Consider the following 17,471-nt stretch of genomic DNA (forward strand, 5'->3'; position numbering starts at 1 on the left):
ATCCTATCTGGGGTTCATTACAGATGTCCAAGGGCGGCAGTAGCCACTTACCATCATGTGGACTGCATGCTCGTCTGCTACTCCTATGTTATAAAAAAAATACAAAGTCATAGTACACACCGAGTGTTGTAGCGACCTACCCAATTCGCGGGCCTACGATGCACTAACAACCCGATGTTAAAGTCTACCACCACCACCACAAAATACCAAAATAAAATATACAAGAAAGTTAAAAAAATGTGGTTCAATTCGAATAAATTTGAAAAGTACTATTATAATTGGTTACCTACTATATTTTGTTACTCATTTTGACAGGCGAACTTTTAACTCTAATTGTGTTTTATCATTATTTTAATTATAAAATATCACATTCTATACGTTACTAGGATCTAGAAGGATAACAAATAGGTACGAATTGAATACCAATGACGTTCTATGCGTAAGATAAACGTAATAAATAGAATATATTTAATCGCACTAGGACATCTAGAAAGCGATAAATGATTTCTCTACTAACGGCTTTGCTATCTACCACAAACCTTATTAGAATAACATTTTGTATTTTAATTCAAAAATAATAATATTACTCATAATAATTGAAAAGTATAAAATTATGTCTCTTTAAGTTGACATTTAGATGAGGGTATTTATAGTTTACATTTATTAATATTATAATTTTAATTTATTTATTTTAAATGTATCCTCAACTAATAACTAACTCATCTGCGATTTTATTTTGGAAGAGATTGTAAGTGTGACTTTGAATTTCTATTAGCAATACCTACACGAATACATATCGAAATATGTAAGCAGATGCGTTTAGAAATAAAAATACAAATGTTAACCTACTTTCAACGCAACTTTCAGTTCGAATGGTTTCAATACATCTTCGTAAAGACCATGCGATATTCTTAATAAATATACGTGTCATATGAATCATGCCTAATTCGGAATATAATTAATTCAGAGAGTAAAAGTTTAAGTAAGTAGTTTAAATTTCCGTGCAGGGGTTGCGTACTATAAACTAAGTGATTATTTGACTGACAAAACGGTGTGGTCTGAATTAGCTCCAGCTCCACCATGTACCATTACGTTAAGTTAACATTGCAAAAAAACATTGTTTTTTTTTTAAGATGTGTGTTATGCAGTTTCTTTCTCCGCTTCTTCTCCATAACGAAACACCTTGTGAAGTGGTGGTAGTTGTATTGACATTCAAAAAGTGTTCTGTAAAGAACCTATTTTGAATAAAAATAATTATTTGATTTGATTTGATTTGAATTGGCTGCATTTAGGTACATTTATATGGTAGTATAGCCCTTTTTGGGGTGACTTCGGAGGCACACACCAATTTCTACCTATGTCTGCTTAATAATGACAGTTTAGCGCTACTGCGCTCTGATTTAAAGGATGCGGTGAGAGATACATATCCAGAGCCGAGAAAAGTATACTTAGACGGCCAGAAACTCTGGAGCAACGAAGGGTCTGAGGCCCCTAATTATGTTCGGAATCAAGGGAACATTTTTTTCTATCAAATCTTTCAAAAAATATACCGGTGACCGCGGAGAGTTATACCTACTCCTACTCATACCGGCTAAAACCCCACGTTTGACAAAGGGTCAAGACAAAGGCCGTCTAGTCTAGAGGAACTGGGTACGCTAATAGCACTCGTCCGCGGTCCCGACGGAGGTATTATTTTCCTGCCAATAGAAAGTTATGGACGATGCAGAATGCGGAGTTGCGGGTTGCGGTATGCTTACTTTGTAAGTTCAGGATACATTTCATTGTTTCTGAGAACAATGTACACATTTCACATTTAGCAACAAATTAAATCGCTGTCAATCTTCTACAGTAGAAACGTGGAGTATTGAATAAATAGACAGTTGACACTCATAGCCTTCTTCTATCTTTGTATGTGTATTATGAAACTAAAACACACAGTGACATGTACTTCTGCTACCTTGGCATCTACCCAGATCCAAGTCAGTAAGCATTTTTGACACATTGACAAAACCTGGTATAACTAAATCCAGGTTGATTTAATAACTCGATTTAGTAACGCACATCTGCTTCGCTAATAATGGCGACTGTTTTGGGCAACATACCTATTATGCGACCTTATTAGTGATCAACATTTTTTTTTTAGCTGAGACCAAAACCGCAAAAATGTGACTTATCAGGACTAACAAATCAAATAGACAAAAAACGCGTCGTAAAGTAACCAAACTGTTTTTTTCCAAAAACAAAACTGACCGAAACCTTTTTTGGCCGAAACTTAACCGGAACCGAAACCACAACTACATCACGAATCATTTTTGCGAATATATCGCTTCTGAATTGCTGAATTGCTGCGAAAAGTCACCAGTCGACCACACAACGAATGAGAATTACTGACACAAAACCATCTGACCGGAATCAGCCAATCAAAATGTCAGCCTGAGCATCGTGTTATTGTGTACTTATCACGATTAATACACTTTTATTTTCACTGCAAATGTATGCCATCGCGACCTGTAACCTTAGCTTTCGCTGCGATAACACAAATAACAATATTAACGGTTAACAATATGATTTCCGCGTCGTCATTCTGAACTTGAAACACTGAACACAGCTAATCCTTGACCGACCTACCGTTACTTGAATGGCACGTTCGGATACAGAAGAGAAATTCGTTACTTTAAACGCTTAGTGTATTGACACTCGTCTTTCGTTTAGTTTTAAATATAGCGAAATATATTGCGCACATTTTAGATGTGAATCAGAGGACATTTTCCTAGAAAAATATAAGATTTGAAGATATTAACTGCCGTTATAAATAACCAATCTATCCAATTTTTTACCTAATAAGTTTTGTTATTTTAAGCAAAAGGCGACAAATCCACGTACAATTCGATAATTATCACATTGCATTATGCTGAAAAGTACCTACTTTGTAGTGGCCTGTGTAAAGGCTGTGTAGGAAAATATCAGCATTTACAAAACTCTTTCTGCAAAAAAATACACGTATATACTGAACACGAAGTTTTGATACTCAAAATAGATAATAACTTCTATCTGTCTAACTTCTAAACATTAATTTATATTTACAATAAATGTTATGCCTATCTTCCTTCCTTGTTCATATTGCATACTTAAATCTCTTCAGTTTCGGTCTAATTATTTAAATTAATGATGATCGTTACCACAGGTAATAATAAATTTGATACACACTAAGGGGTCGTTCAAGTATTACGTAACGCAATTTGGGGGGGAGGGGGGGTCTTGTAAAACGTTACGATGCGTTACAGGGGCGGGAGGGGGTCTTCCGTAATACACGTTACGTAACATTTTTTTTAATAAAAAAATAGGGAATTAAAACTCCTAAATTGGCAACCCTTTTCATTTACGTTTTACGGGAAATCCCTTGAATGAGTGGGTTCAGCCGACTTAGTTCGGCTTTTTCGGAGTTGATGTTTTATTAGTTTTTACTCTTATTCGGATTAAAAATCTCTTGTTTTATTTCTTAGTATTATAAAGGTAATATGTAAGTAAAAGTATCCCAAGGATAAAAACTATAACATAACTTTTTAGCGAGTTTAGGGTAAAAATTGACACTTGAGTGTTACGTAACGTTAGGGGGGGGGGGGGTATAGAAAAACGTTACGGTGCGTTACAAGGGGGGGAGGGGGGGTCAAAAATCTTCAAAAATTGCGTTACGTAATACTTGAACGGCCCCTAACCCAGTAAACGCTTTTTTTTTTTTTTTTTTTTTTTTTTTATAATATAAGAGTAGCAGACGAGCATGCAGTCCACCTGATGGTAAGTGGCTACTGCCGCCCATGGACATCTGTAATCAACCCCAGATAGGATTAGATATTCCTACCTGAGGTCGGCCACAGATGCGCCGCTACCCCTGAGGACTAAGCTGGAACGCCTCGGAAAAGTCTGTCTCCCTTACCACACCCTTCAAACCGGAACACAGCAGCGCTTAACACTGCTGTTATTAGGTAGAAATAGGTGTGGCGGTGGTGCCGCCGGAGTCGAACCACAAAGGGTTCTACCACCTTTAAAATTTAAATTTATTGTATTCTTAGGCTGCTGCCACACTACACTTTGTTGGTAAATTACACCTCAATATATTTATTCTAGTACGAGTGTTGCTTATTGTTTGACTATTATAATATGCTTTTAATATTTACGTAGTAGACACACCTTATTAAGTAAAAAAATGTCCATTTCACGTTAAATTTCACTGTTAATGAAAGTATAATCAAATTAAGATTAAACTACTTATTTTACTTATATAAAATTTATTTATATATCCATCATACGTTTAGCTCATTAAAAATAACTAAAAAAACGGATACAGTTTGTAGGCAGCCTTACTGGTGAATTGGATCGTCGCGTGCACATAAACATAACCTTATATTACATGAATTATGTGTTGTGAATTATACCTTTATATCCTCGTATATTTTGTACAATATCCTGTAATATTTACAAATAACTTCAAAATACTTAAAAATAACTATGAAATAAGACCTCTTTTGTGTTTGTAAGACTTCTACTTAATGCCTAGATATTAAGTGCTAATTGAAATCACAGGTTTAAACTTCGTTAGTATAAAAATGTGTATCTTTAAAACCAGGTTGTCAAAAGTATGTAGTCAACGAATTCCTAACCTTTCATTCTGAAAGCAGACCTGTGTCCAACAGGGAATTTTCCCTTTCTTAATAATTAAAAGCTCCGACACAGCTAACACCCTGTATATAAATGTTTCAAAAAATATCAATGTAATTATGAGCCATCATTTTTTTTTCTTTTCGAGGGTGAAACATTCAAAAGGTACCCGACGACGTGGGAGCGACGCCAGGTTATGTGTGATTTTTACCGCACTAAAACCCCCCCGGTGGCCGTCCTCGGCGCTTGTTGGAGAACTCCGGGATCTCCAACGGAACACAACCGGAGTCGTCCAAGCGCGATGCCCGGAACGGGCTCTGCCCTAGGGGAACGTTCGCTCCTCCCAAAACATCTGGTGAATACGACGGTATGCGACCACACATAGCGCCGTCCTTCATGGGGTAGCATACTGGACGGTTCGAGCTCCCACTCTTCCCGCCGCAACCCCGGAAGCCCCCTTTTAGTCGCCTCTTACGACAGGCAGGGGATACCGTAGCCCTATTCTAGTCCCGGAACTACAGGGACAAAGTTATGAGCCATCTAGTGGTAAAAATACCGTAGGTGTACAAAATTTGCAACATAAAAGGAGTCGTCAATACATCGCCAAGCAGCACTTTTATAGTAAGGTGACGGGTTTCCACGTAATATAGTCGTCGTTTGATATCTAGCGAATTATATGACCGATTGCCAATTCCATCGTTTTCAAATAAACACACTTTATTACCATTTACAACTGACACCATTTATGGCTGACATTCACAAGCAATAATAATATGAGTATATTAACAAGTAATATTCAGAAAGTATGCCGTTAAAGTTGCAGCCGATTTATGATGAGCAGGAGTTCACAACTGTAATGAAACTTGATTTTTTTAGTACAACTTCATTGCATCAGTTTACTTGCAAAACCTGCTGCAACTTCTTAAACTGGTCATATTCGACCCAAAATAACTAGGCTGTAGTTGTTACAGATCTAAGGAAAACCGGTTATCAGTTATAGTCACAAAGAACACAGGATGGGAACCTACATAATAGGCCAATAGCCATAGTAGCCAAGTCCCTAAGACTTCATGCATTGATAGAGTAGAATATTATATGTTTGCGACTTCATATTTCATTCGTACGGATGAAGGTCTTAGCGAGGATTTTATTTAGTGTGGTTCGACTCCGGCGCTACACCTATTTCTGCCTAATAACAGCAGTGTTAAGAGCTGCTGTGTTCTGGTTTGAAAGGGTGTTAAGGTAGACTTACTTTTATGAGGCATTCCAGCTCATTCCAGTTCGGTATAGCAGCGTTTCTGTGGCCGACCTTAGATAGGAATCTAATGTTATCTGGAGTCGATTAAAGATGTCCATAGCCAGCAGAAATCACTTACCAATCATTATCATTTATTTAAAAGACATTTTGTAAATTTAAATAAACTATACTATATATTCGTAACAGCAGTTACTGTTAAGCGCGGCTGTGTTCTGGTTTGAAGGTTGTGGGAGACATACTTTTCCGAGGTATTCCAGCTTAGTCCTCAGAGGTAGCGGCGCATCTGTAGCCGACCTCAGGTAGGAATATCTAATCCTATCGGGAGTTTATTACAGATGTGCATGAGCGGCAGTAGCCACTTACCATCAGGTGGACTGCATGCTCGTCTGCTACTCCTATACTATAAAAAAGACTTTCCAACTTTGCTATCTGCATCGCTAAACGTACAGTCTAATTACTCAGTGCGTTATTTAATAAACAGAAAGATTTGACTATTTTATGATAAATATTAAAGAAAGTGTTTTAGCTGGCCTTGTTAGGCAAGTCATGTAGGAAAGTGTGCCTAGTTTCGGTTTAACTAGGGCGCAATTCATACATGAATGTTAGATGCTCGCCTTAACTCTATTGAGATAAGCCTCTTCTAAAATCTACATTTGATTGCTAAGATTGCCTCAGTCAGTTCAAGTTCAAGCAAGGAAAAAGCTTATGTAGCGTGTACTTATATATGCATGTAAGAATTTATATTTCTTTAAAGTACCCATTTAATAAAAAAAAGTAGAGGAATGTTATTAAGCAAAAAGAATATAAAATGATTAGCATCTATCGCATCGTTTCACAATGTATCGTATGACAAATACTTAAAACATAGATATTACTCAAAGAAAAAAAATTAAAGTTGCTACTTTGGGGCCGTTTGCTGCGAAACGATATTACGACATTTACTAGCCAACGTTGTGATGTCGATGTCGGTTTTATAAAAAAAAAAACACTTTTCTATATTTTATCAAACACCAAAATATTTAAATAAATGACGCTCCCTGTCATGTCATTGTCATAAAACAAAATAATGAGTATGTATTAAAAATATAGAAGTAATAAAAATCACGCCTTCAAACCAGAACACAGCAGCGCTTAATAATGCTGCTGTTATGAATATATTGTATAGTTTATTTAAAATATATTTACAAAATGTACAAATACATTTATGTGTTATCTCAATAAATTAATTACCTCTATAAAAAAATTCAACTAAATATTAAATTTAAAAGGCAACTTACTCCTACCGTTTTCGTACGACGTTCCGTTCCGTTTGCGCACACGAATTAGTTAAAATTTCACTCTCATATTTTCCTCTAAGTCGCATAACGAAGTAGCACTTTAGTATTAACGAATGCGTATGTGCGTCGAGCTGAAAAATAGTCTATTACTTCTTGCAAAGTTGATTTTGCTGGAATGATAGCGATATAGAATATAATATAGTCTACGTTAAACTGTTACTCCGCTCTGAATATAGAAATGAATCGCGTCGCCATCGCAAATTGTATGACTACACCTGCTCGCAATAACTTCAGAGCGGACTAACAGTTTTGCGCGGACTATTTACTCCCTATTTATTCAAAATAATGTATGTACTATTAAAATACAAATAATACCAAAATTGCTACTAATGAAACTGAAATGCAATATAAAAAACAAAATGGTAACTAATTCATCTAAAATGCAGTAATTTCAATCAAATGTCAAAAAATAATTTTCTTACATCCTAATACGATATCTCTCTATTTAGACAACATTTTTTTAATGTTACAAAGCAGGTATCATCAATTTCTTTCAAAACTGTTGTGTTCACATTAGTAGGATAGAATACATTAAGTGCGGAATTGACTTATAAAGAAAGACTAATGGATATTATTCAAACAAATTTTCTTTAGCACTGACATGTCGCATCTGTGTTTAATATCATTTATCTTTCTATCTATCTATGTTTATCTCTATTTCTTTTTTATCTTTACTAACAAAACAGTGACTATTTCATTAGCATATTTTGGTGTTCAATTAATCTAAATATGACCCAAACATTTTATTTCTTACAATATTATTAGGTAATACCCATCCTAGGTGTATTTGATATTAAAGTATTTTTTCAATCCAAAGAATGAAACGCGCTTAGTTAATTAATTTAGAACGACTATTTGCTGAAACATGTTAAAGGGATTTTGAAATAACTCGGTAATGACCAGAGACACAAACAAATAAGAAACTTTCCATACAAATATGCAAACTTTTACAAACTCTAGTAATCCTTTCTATTTTTGGAAACAAAGTAAGCGGCAGTTCTACCAATATACATGAGTATATTATGCTTGGCATTTCTGCATTTATGATGTTTTGCCAGCTATATGAAACGAGTTTAGAAATAACGACATATGACACAGAAACTTTATGATTCAAATTTCGCAAACGTTTCATATAGAAATACGAGTATTATTATGATAATGAAGAGCTATATGTTTTGGATAGTGGATTTAACCGTTTAGCCCAATATGTGCTGATGAAACGGACAAGTAAACGGAACAATTTTTGAAACTATTCATTGATAATTCTTCAAAATTTTGAAGTAAACTGAACGTTCAAAGTGGATAGAAATCGGGTTCAAAGATTCCGTTACTCTGTTACGTACATACATACATACATATACAACCCAAGCTAATAAAAGCGTGTTAAAAAAAAGAAAACCCGACTACTTAAAATGATGGCCTTTTTTATTCTCACAATTTAGTTAATTCTAAGGACACTTCATTATGTTAAAATCCGTCCAGCCGTATGGACTAAAGGGTATCCCAAAAATACATACATCTACTCGCATTACCCTCCATAGTCGCGTAATAAATCTAACAATAATAATAAAATTTTACTTTTGACATATCTGAAATAGATAACACTAATTGCATGTTAGCATAAAAATGGCAATAATTTCTACACTCACAAGAAAACAGGTATTAAGTCTTGAATTAATTATCAGGCATGAGATGTAGAAAACTAGAGTTACTTATCAATGTCGTAGACAATTATAGCAATTAGACCAAAAGAAATATTAGAAAGAATATCTACATATACCTAGTATAAAACACAATGTTAATATGTCCGTTTGTGCGTGCACTTATAACTCTAACACCGTTGATCGGATTAACATAAATTTTAAATGTAGATGTGCGGTAAGATTACGATAGGTAGAACTAACCGATACGACCGATACGATACCATGGGTCACAAAATTTTTGAGATTTCCATATCGAAAAATATAACGGCGCATGCGCTCTACACGATGGGGCAAATCATGGGGTTATTGATGTTAACCGGATGAGACAGAAACGACATAATATACATATATACGTACATTACATATATTATAAATACATAATGCCCATGAGCAGAGCCACGAGCGAAACTAGTCATACATAAAACGTTAAATGGCACAAAATTTCACTTTTGTTTAATTACTTCTTATATATAAATCTCGCGAGTCTCTAATGTATTGCCATATATAAAATAGGTAATATAATCAATAACTTTTACTTTACAAAATGTAAGGTTATTACTAAATTTATAATATCTATCACAGCTTCATTAAAATTATCGAAATAATTACTTAAAACTTATATTACTAATAGGTATGTCAAATACAATCACTGAATACTATTATAAATCTGTCAGTATAAGAAAGCTACATTATTCGAAATAAGTTCCCCCTCATAACGTGCAATGACTCCGTTTGCATTTATAGTTTATTGTTTTTTATCCTCATCCTTTTAAAATCAGGACAGTAAAAGGGCTTTCAAAGATTACAACATACGTATCTACCTGCTTCATCATTACCAACCTACTGCTGGGCACGGGTCTCCTCTCAAAATGAGAAGGATTAGGCCATAGTCCACCGCGCTGACCGCGTATTGGTAGATTTCACATATCTTTGAGATTTTTTTATAAATCTCTCAGGTGTTCAGGTTTCCTCACGATGTTTTCCTTCGCCGTTTAAGCAAGTGATAATTTCTAATACGCACATAACTTTGAAAATCAGAGGTCTGGATGGATGGAAAAATTGGAAAAATGGATGGAGAGTCCTGGGATTTGAACCTCGGACCTCTCGATCGAGAGGCCGAATTTCTTAACCATTAGGCTATCACTGCTATCTACCTTCTTAGATATAGATAAAATTAAACAGAATTCGCTGTATGATTTAGTATTTTTTTCTTGTATACCTATAAGTTATGTAAACTCGTACTTACTTGTTAGAGCCGTGAAAACCTAGTGATTAAAACTTAGCCTCTCGATCGAGAGGTCCGAGGCTCGAATCGTATTAGAAATTAATTATCACATGCTTTAACGTTGACAGAAAACATCTTGAGGAAACCTGCATGAGAAATCTTAAAAAAAGTCAAAAGTATGTGAACACATGGCCTATTGTGGGAGGACACACGTGCTCAACAGTGGCACAGTTACTAGGTACATTTCTGGATGTGTTTTGTTCTCAAAAACGAATAGTTTTTTTGGAAAGTTGAACTTGATACATTAGCTGTATAAAAATGAGAGTAAAAATAAAATTTTGGTCCAAGCGCAGTGATTTAAGTACTTCAAGCCTCAGAGAGCCAACTTTCGTCCGTTAATTTAATATTCGACGTAGAGTATAACGTAACGTAAGTTTCACGGACCGGAAAGACGGTTTTATATTAAACCGGAATAAGTGTAGACTGCAGATCCAAGATAATCTTAGTTGACGAGAAGACATTAGTGTCTATTCCCCTATTGTACATTGACATTCAAACCTGATCTGTAATCCGATCTGTAAAGAACCTATTTTGAATAAAAAAAATGATTTGATTGTACCTTTACCCTAAGGGCACAGAGGCCTATATCCAGAACCCCGACATAAGATAGGCCTCGAAAAGCCGATATATTCGCTTTCACGTCCCGATGAGAACATTTCTAAACTAAAATGTTGATCATTCACTGGTTTTCATTTTTGGTTACATTATTTCTACACCGGCATTTCTTAAACCTGCGTTGTTATTCCCATAGGGTAAACCTCTGCTGTCTGTCCATCTGTCACGAGCTATATTTATTGAACCATAAAAGATAATTTTTTGTACTGGATGTAAATTGTACTTCTATAAAAATATATAATGGAAATATTTCATAGTAAAACGGATATTACGGAGATTCGTCGCAAATGCGTTGCTTTCTGTAAGTTCTAAGCTGGAACACCTCACCACCACATTTTTAAAACCAAAACACAGCATGTAGGTATGTAAGCAGTGCTACCAGCATAAGACAAGACATTGGTGTGATAGTGATATTGCCAGTCTTAAATATTTAAATACCACATTCAAACAATATTCTTCATAATTAAACTCAGATATGCAAATATGACCTTATTGTTTAGAACAATAAGTTACCTAACCGTAATTTGTATGTTTAACCTGAAGATAATATATTTATTTTTTGCTTCTTCCATTTATTAAAACCTGTGAAAGTATTTATATTTTTATCGTCTGCACGATTTAAAAGACTTTGATGTATACATACTGAAATTACGCTTAATGGGGCATTTTAAATTATTTCTTGAAACTACACCACATTAATCAGGATATCTGTAGGTATGGCAATTAATTTATACATATGTGTGTCTGTAATTGGATATTTTTCAAAACAAATATTAATGATTAAGTATCTAAGCACAAAATATGTTAAAAAAATACAGATTTTTATTGTTTGCGTCTTGTTTTTACAAGCAAATTTTGAAAACTACTGAATTAATTTGCACCTATATTCTTTTCAAAGTAAAGTTATTTACTGGATAAACTTAAAATAATTTAATCTCAAAATTATATAGAGTTACGAAAAAATATGTAAAAGTCGTGCGAAAACACATGTGTATCAAAAAAATGAAAATTCATCTTATTCTAATAAACTTAGTTCAGTAATTAATGATGAATCATTCTGTGTTTTACTCGCTTTTTAAATCACGGTTCGAAATTTGTAATTACTTCAACGCTAAGTTATTTAGATAATAATTAACTCTACATTTATTATGATCTTTTTTATCACACCTCGTAACATAAATTAGAAATTGAAGAGATTTCTCTATTTATATGAATAGATACGTGTATTATATTGCTGTTTGGTAACACAAAACACCTTGTTCGGATTTAAACTAACTTTTATATTGTTTTATGCATTATTATTATTGTTACCATATGTCGAAAATGTCAAAATTGTAGAAAATTCAATTCGTCAATTGATAGAAAATGCAAATAGATATTAAATATACCTTTTTCAAAGCTTAACTTTAGAAATTCCCTAAAAGTATCGATTAATACTAGAATAATAGATATGGTTTTGTAATTACTAATATACCTACGTACGAACAAGCTACTTACAACGTGCGGAAAAGCTGCACCTATTTTGAAAGAACTTTATTGAAAAACGCAGGATATTTTTTCACAAAATATTAAATATTTGTGGGTGTATATTGAAATATCATATAAAACGATTGCAAAAGTAGTAATAAACTTTGCTCACTCAAAACCCGCCAATTAGGTACGAAAAAACAGAATGACATTATTTCAAATGACTTACTCTACTCGTAAGTAACCCATGCGTCAGCTGATCAAATCGCACATTAATGACTCCTACACATACAAACGATCTCGTTTCATTATATATAAGTAATCTGTGTCACGAATCACTGACTTATCTCTTACCAGCTTCGAAATATCTTCATCGTAATTACGGCTACCGTTTACAGTTCTACTCTTGTTTGATTCCGTTATCGAGTGCCGTAAAATGCAATATGATTCTTAATGGGTTTACACCAGATTAAAACTTTTTTACTTTATTTATAAGAAGCGTATGGGCATGTTCTACTTAATCTTGCGTGGTTACACAACGGTTTAATTAAGTTCTTAGTTTAATTTAAGAGTTTAAGAATACTGATATATAGTAGGACTGCCGCACTAAGCCATCAGGAGCAGTAACTGTTCTAGTTAATCTCTGTCAGGATTCCTATATTGGTTGAGTAGACATACCCATTAGCGGAATGGACCAATATGGTCCGATGCTCGTTTGTTGATTCTCTATTGAGAACTATTGTGAGGGGTCAGTTACATTTCCTTCCTTAAAATCTATGATGGAATCACTTGGAGTAATATATCTTCGAACTGGAATACAATAAGGTAGCTTTGCTACCTTCAGTCAGAAAACAGATCAAGCTTACCTATCGAAACCAAATTAATCATCTTGATTCCATTAAATTACACGTTTTTTCATGTAATTCAGTATAATTAAAAATTCAATTTGAAGGGGATATTATATTGCCTATTTATTTTTATCGTTCTTTTTACAGTAAATGTTCTGCTGTAAAGGTGTAAAATGTATAGATGACCTATATAGAAAATTAAATAATATACGTCGTTTTTTTTTTAATTTTTCATACTATATAATATTTTTAAGGCGATGTAAGAAAAACAAAAAATAAAATACACAATAAAAACTCACCATACTAAAACGTTCAAATGTACGGCGTGCAGAAATCCCAAATTTAAAATAGTATCCGATAAAACAAACATTAACAATAAAATTATTTTCATACACGGACAAATAAATCACTGAGCAGACACATCACATGAATTCCCGCGTTCGAAAATCGAATCGCGCGCGAAGAGCAATTGATGCTTTTTTTCTTTTCTTCTAATTGGTTTTATCGCGTGCCAGTAACTAACTAACGTGTTTAGTACGCGCCGGACGGTGGTCAACTGGCGGTGGTGGTGGTATAACGCAACGTGCCATACTCGAGCCTCGATAAGTACCTCGAGATGGAATCGCGAAGAAATGCCATTTAATATGATTTATTGCGTTTCTTACTGACTTGCGATGCGACTGATATATTTGAGCGACGCTCTTCGATGGAACTTATGAAAATATCTTGATAGAAAATACCTCGATAATAAAACAATGGAACAGCGTATACTTAAATACGCACGACATTGAAATATAAGGAAATTCAATATCTTATTGACAAATATGGTTCTTCATAACTTTAAAACCTAGTCAATATTTGTTTTACCGATTCACCGTTAGCGATAATTTTATCCTATTTAGCTATATGACGAAAAATATTTTTGTACAGAGTTAGAAAAATAAACTGTCGGGATTAGTGGCTAGATAAACAGGTATTTAAAGCCTTATTTGGCTAAATCTAAAATTAGATAATTTTAAATTATGAATAAATTGTGTCCACACACCGCTCCGCTTCGATTGTGAAAGTATTTATAGAAAAACTAATTTACATTTTATAATTTTGGCTCATGCCACGTAACGATATATTAATAAAAAATTTAGCACAAAGTAAGTTAATTAATCTGTGGTCAATTAATTTCTTAAAATTATTAAGTTTTATAGTACGATAAGACGTAACTTTTAATAATTTACGAACTTTACAACGTATCTAATAACATCCATATAATATGTACTTTTACTATAGCTTACTATTACAGTGATAGAAAAGTTTATAAGGTTGAAATTTATTTAATCCGTTAAAACATGCCTCTGCTAGCAGGAGTCTTCACTCCTTTTTTTTTTCAAAATTTAAGAGTCGCAGACAAGCGTGCATTCACCTGATGGTGTGAGACAACTGCCGCCCATGAACATCTGTCAACCAAAGATATGATTACATTTTATTTCCTAAGGTTAGCTACAGATGCGCCGCTACCCCGGAGGGCTAAGTTGTAATCTTTCGGGAAATTAAGTCTCCCTGCAAACCAGAACGCAGCAGCGCTTATCATTGCTGTTTGTTTAGTTTGTTTCACTCAAGTAAAACATAAAATATAATATCAGAGGCTTCACTTTCAAATTTGAGGTTCCTAACATTTATACTTTATCATGTGTCTCCTTTATGTCTCACTCAAGTTTCCATGCGTCTTTTGTTACTGTATTCCCAGTTACGTCCGAGGTTCTTGCAATGTAACGTAATTGCGCAAATACCGACAACTATGCAACGTCACTATCATCTATCTTCGCGGGCACGTGCCTTCAAGAACAAGTAAATAATAAAGGAAACACGTATATTACTATTCTATGTGGTAATAGGAATATTTTGAACAGTAATTGGATGTAGCGTAATGAGCACGTGTTTTTTTTTTCTTTTTTATTATTGTAATCAACAAATGTTCTATACATTTGTAACGTTTTGTTTCAAATTTTGTTACTACTTGGCCAGTTGATGAAACGCGTGGTGGAAAGGTTTCGGGTTTGATCCCCGGCTAGGCAGTTATCGATCAGAATATCACGGTGGCATACGAAAGACTTCAACGCGTTACGCTTTGTCAGATTCGGATGGAAGAAATAAAATGATATTTTCTTTTTTTAATTATGTTTGCTTAAACGGAAAGAAAATCATAAGGAAAATAACGTCCCTGAAAGTTTATGGAGACACGTTCTGAAAATATTCTAAAATTCATATGTAACTTTCAGAATATGTTTAGATAATTTTAAACATAGACATAAATATAGATAAATAACGAACATAGTAATTATTGTGAAAAAAACTTATTTTATTCATTTAATTTCTTTCACACAGTCCATCTATCATAAGTTTAACAAACTTCTTTACATCGCCATAGAACACGCGAAAACTGTGTATCATATAGGTAACTTGTGAGACTCTGTGCTTTCTATGTTTTCCGATAGATGGCGTTATTACATGAATGTTATATAAAGAACTAATAAATTTCTTTAAAGGTTTTGTTAGTCATTTCTTTAATTATTACGTTTGTACTACGTATAAATATTTAAAATAAAAGTATAAACGTCAATGAAACCACTTAACGATGCTCTATAGTGCTAAAATATCATCGAATTTTGGAAATATTTTGGAATAACAAATGTTTGTGGACGGGCTATTTGCAACTTATGGGTACCATTACCCTTGAAGGTAGTAAAACCCTCTGTGGTTTGACTCTGGCCGCATCACTGCCACACCTATTCATGTGTATGTCATTAGGCACAAATGAAGTGCGCTCTTGGTGGATGTGCATGTTAGCTGATTAGGACTGAGTAAGAGTAACAACTCATCTTTAGTCGGCTTTAGGTAGAAAGTATTCTTATCCCTGTAGTACCGGGACCTGAATAGGGCTACGGTATCCCCTGCCTGCCATAAGAGGCGACTAAAAGGCGCTTCCGGAGTTGCGGGCGGCAAGAGTGGGAGCTCGAAACGCTCGGTCCCGCGACCCCGTGAAGAACGGTGGTATGTGTGGTCGCATACCGTCGTGCCCACCAGACGGAGTGGCGAGCGTCAAAATGCTCACCTGGTTTGAGCCTGACCGGGCAACGTGCTAAGAGGACTCCGGTTGCGTTCCTTTGGAGATCACGGAGTCCTCTAAGCAGCGCAGAGGACGGCCACCGGGGCGGTAAAAATGCCACATAACCCCGTGTCGCTCCCACGGCATCGGGTACCTTTTGAAGGATTCCCCCTCATCAACAAAAAAAAGGTAGAACATGTTCTATATGCACTTGGTTATATATATTCATGGGCGGCAGTGACTAATTACCATCAGGTGGACTGCTAGCTCGTTTGCTATTCCAATCTTATAAATGAAACAATAATAAATATAGGAGTAGAAATAAAAGGAAATAGAGAAATACTATACTATATGAAAATAAAAAACAATCAGATAATTACACGCTATATTTTAGAATACGTAATAAATTTTAGAAAATAATGGATACATCGTTGTAGAGTTCGTAGATTTTTAAGGATTATATTCTTAAAACAATAATGATACCTATATACAAACAATAATAAGACTTACAATCATCGCTAATAAATGTTGAATAATTCGTTGATAATATAAATGTTAAAACAAAATAACATTAATGGCACTCATAGCCTACAATATTTTAAGTGAAAATGTAACTTTTTTTATCCACTATTTACATTCGTATGCCAGTATGAAAGACTCAAATGACAACAACTTCTTTTTAACTTAAGGGTGGCTTTCCATTCGTCAAATATCTTTGTCCAATTTCAATGTCCAACACATAGATTAGTAAAGATTACTCACTCCTAACAAGAAAATGTAACCAGTATTGACAATTGAAATTGTCACTGTCATCTATTTTCGGGTTTAAAAATTATTTAAAAAATGTAGTTTCTAGAGCATTTACGAATGAAACGATATTTCTCCGCACTTTTCTTAGATTTCTTGTTTTTGCACCACTTAACTGCCCATGTCGGCATTGTTCCACGTAAATTACACCATGACAGCCATTAAATGGTTGACAGAATTGTCAGCCGTTTAAGCCACTTAATGGCTTTTTTCAATTACAAGGCGGTGAGATATCTATGCTTATCTATGGTCCAACATTTGATCAAATTTCTTTGACAGATGCCCATTTCACTCGTCCAATATGTTTGTCCAAGATTTCTTTATAATTTGCGTAGTTGGATATTTTAAACAAAGTTGTCTTTAGCCTGGAAACGAGTTCTTCTAGGAAAAATCTT

At 34.4% G+C, this 17,471-nt stretch overlaps 1 protein-coding gene across 1 annotated transcript in view; it reads right to left on the minus strand.

Moving 5' to 3' along the window:
* The window catches only part of LOC140746226 (uncharacterized), a 59,989-nt gene extending 46,269 nt beyond the window's left edge, over positions 1-13,720 (minus strand). The window contains exon 1 of the mRNA XM_073078283.1: positions 13,469-13,720. The gene's annotated coding sequence lies outside the window, so the exon portion shown is untranslated. The remainder of the gene's footprint in view (positions 1-13,468) is intronic.
* Between the last annotated feature and the right edge of the window lie 3,751 nt (positions 13,721-17,471).

Source organism: Epargyreus clarus, unplaced genomic scaffold (assembly GCF_041222505.1).
Source record: "Epargyreus clarus isolate Ecla_fem2 unplaced genomic scaffold, WU_Ecla_fem_2.2 ptg000012l, whole genome shotgun sequence".
Classification (NCBI taxonomy): domain Eukaryota; kingdom Metazoa; phylum Arthropoda; class Insecta; order Lepidoptera; family Hesperiidae; genus Epargyreus; species Epargyreus clarus.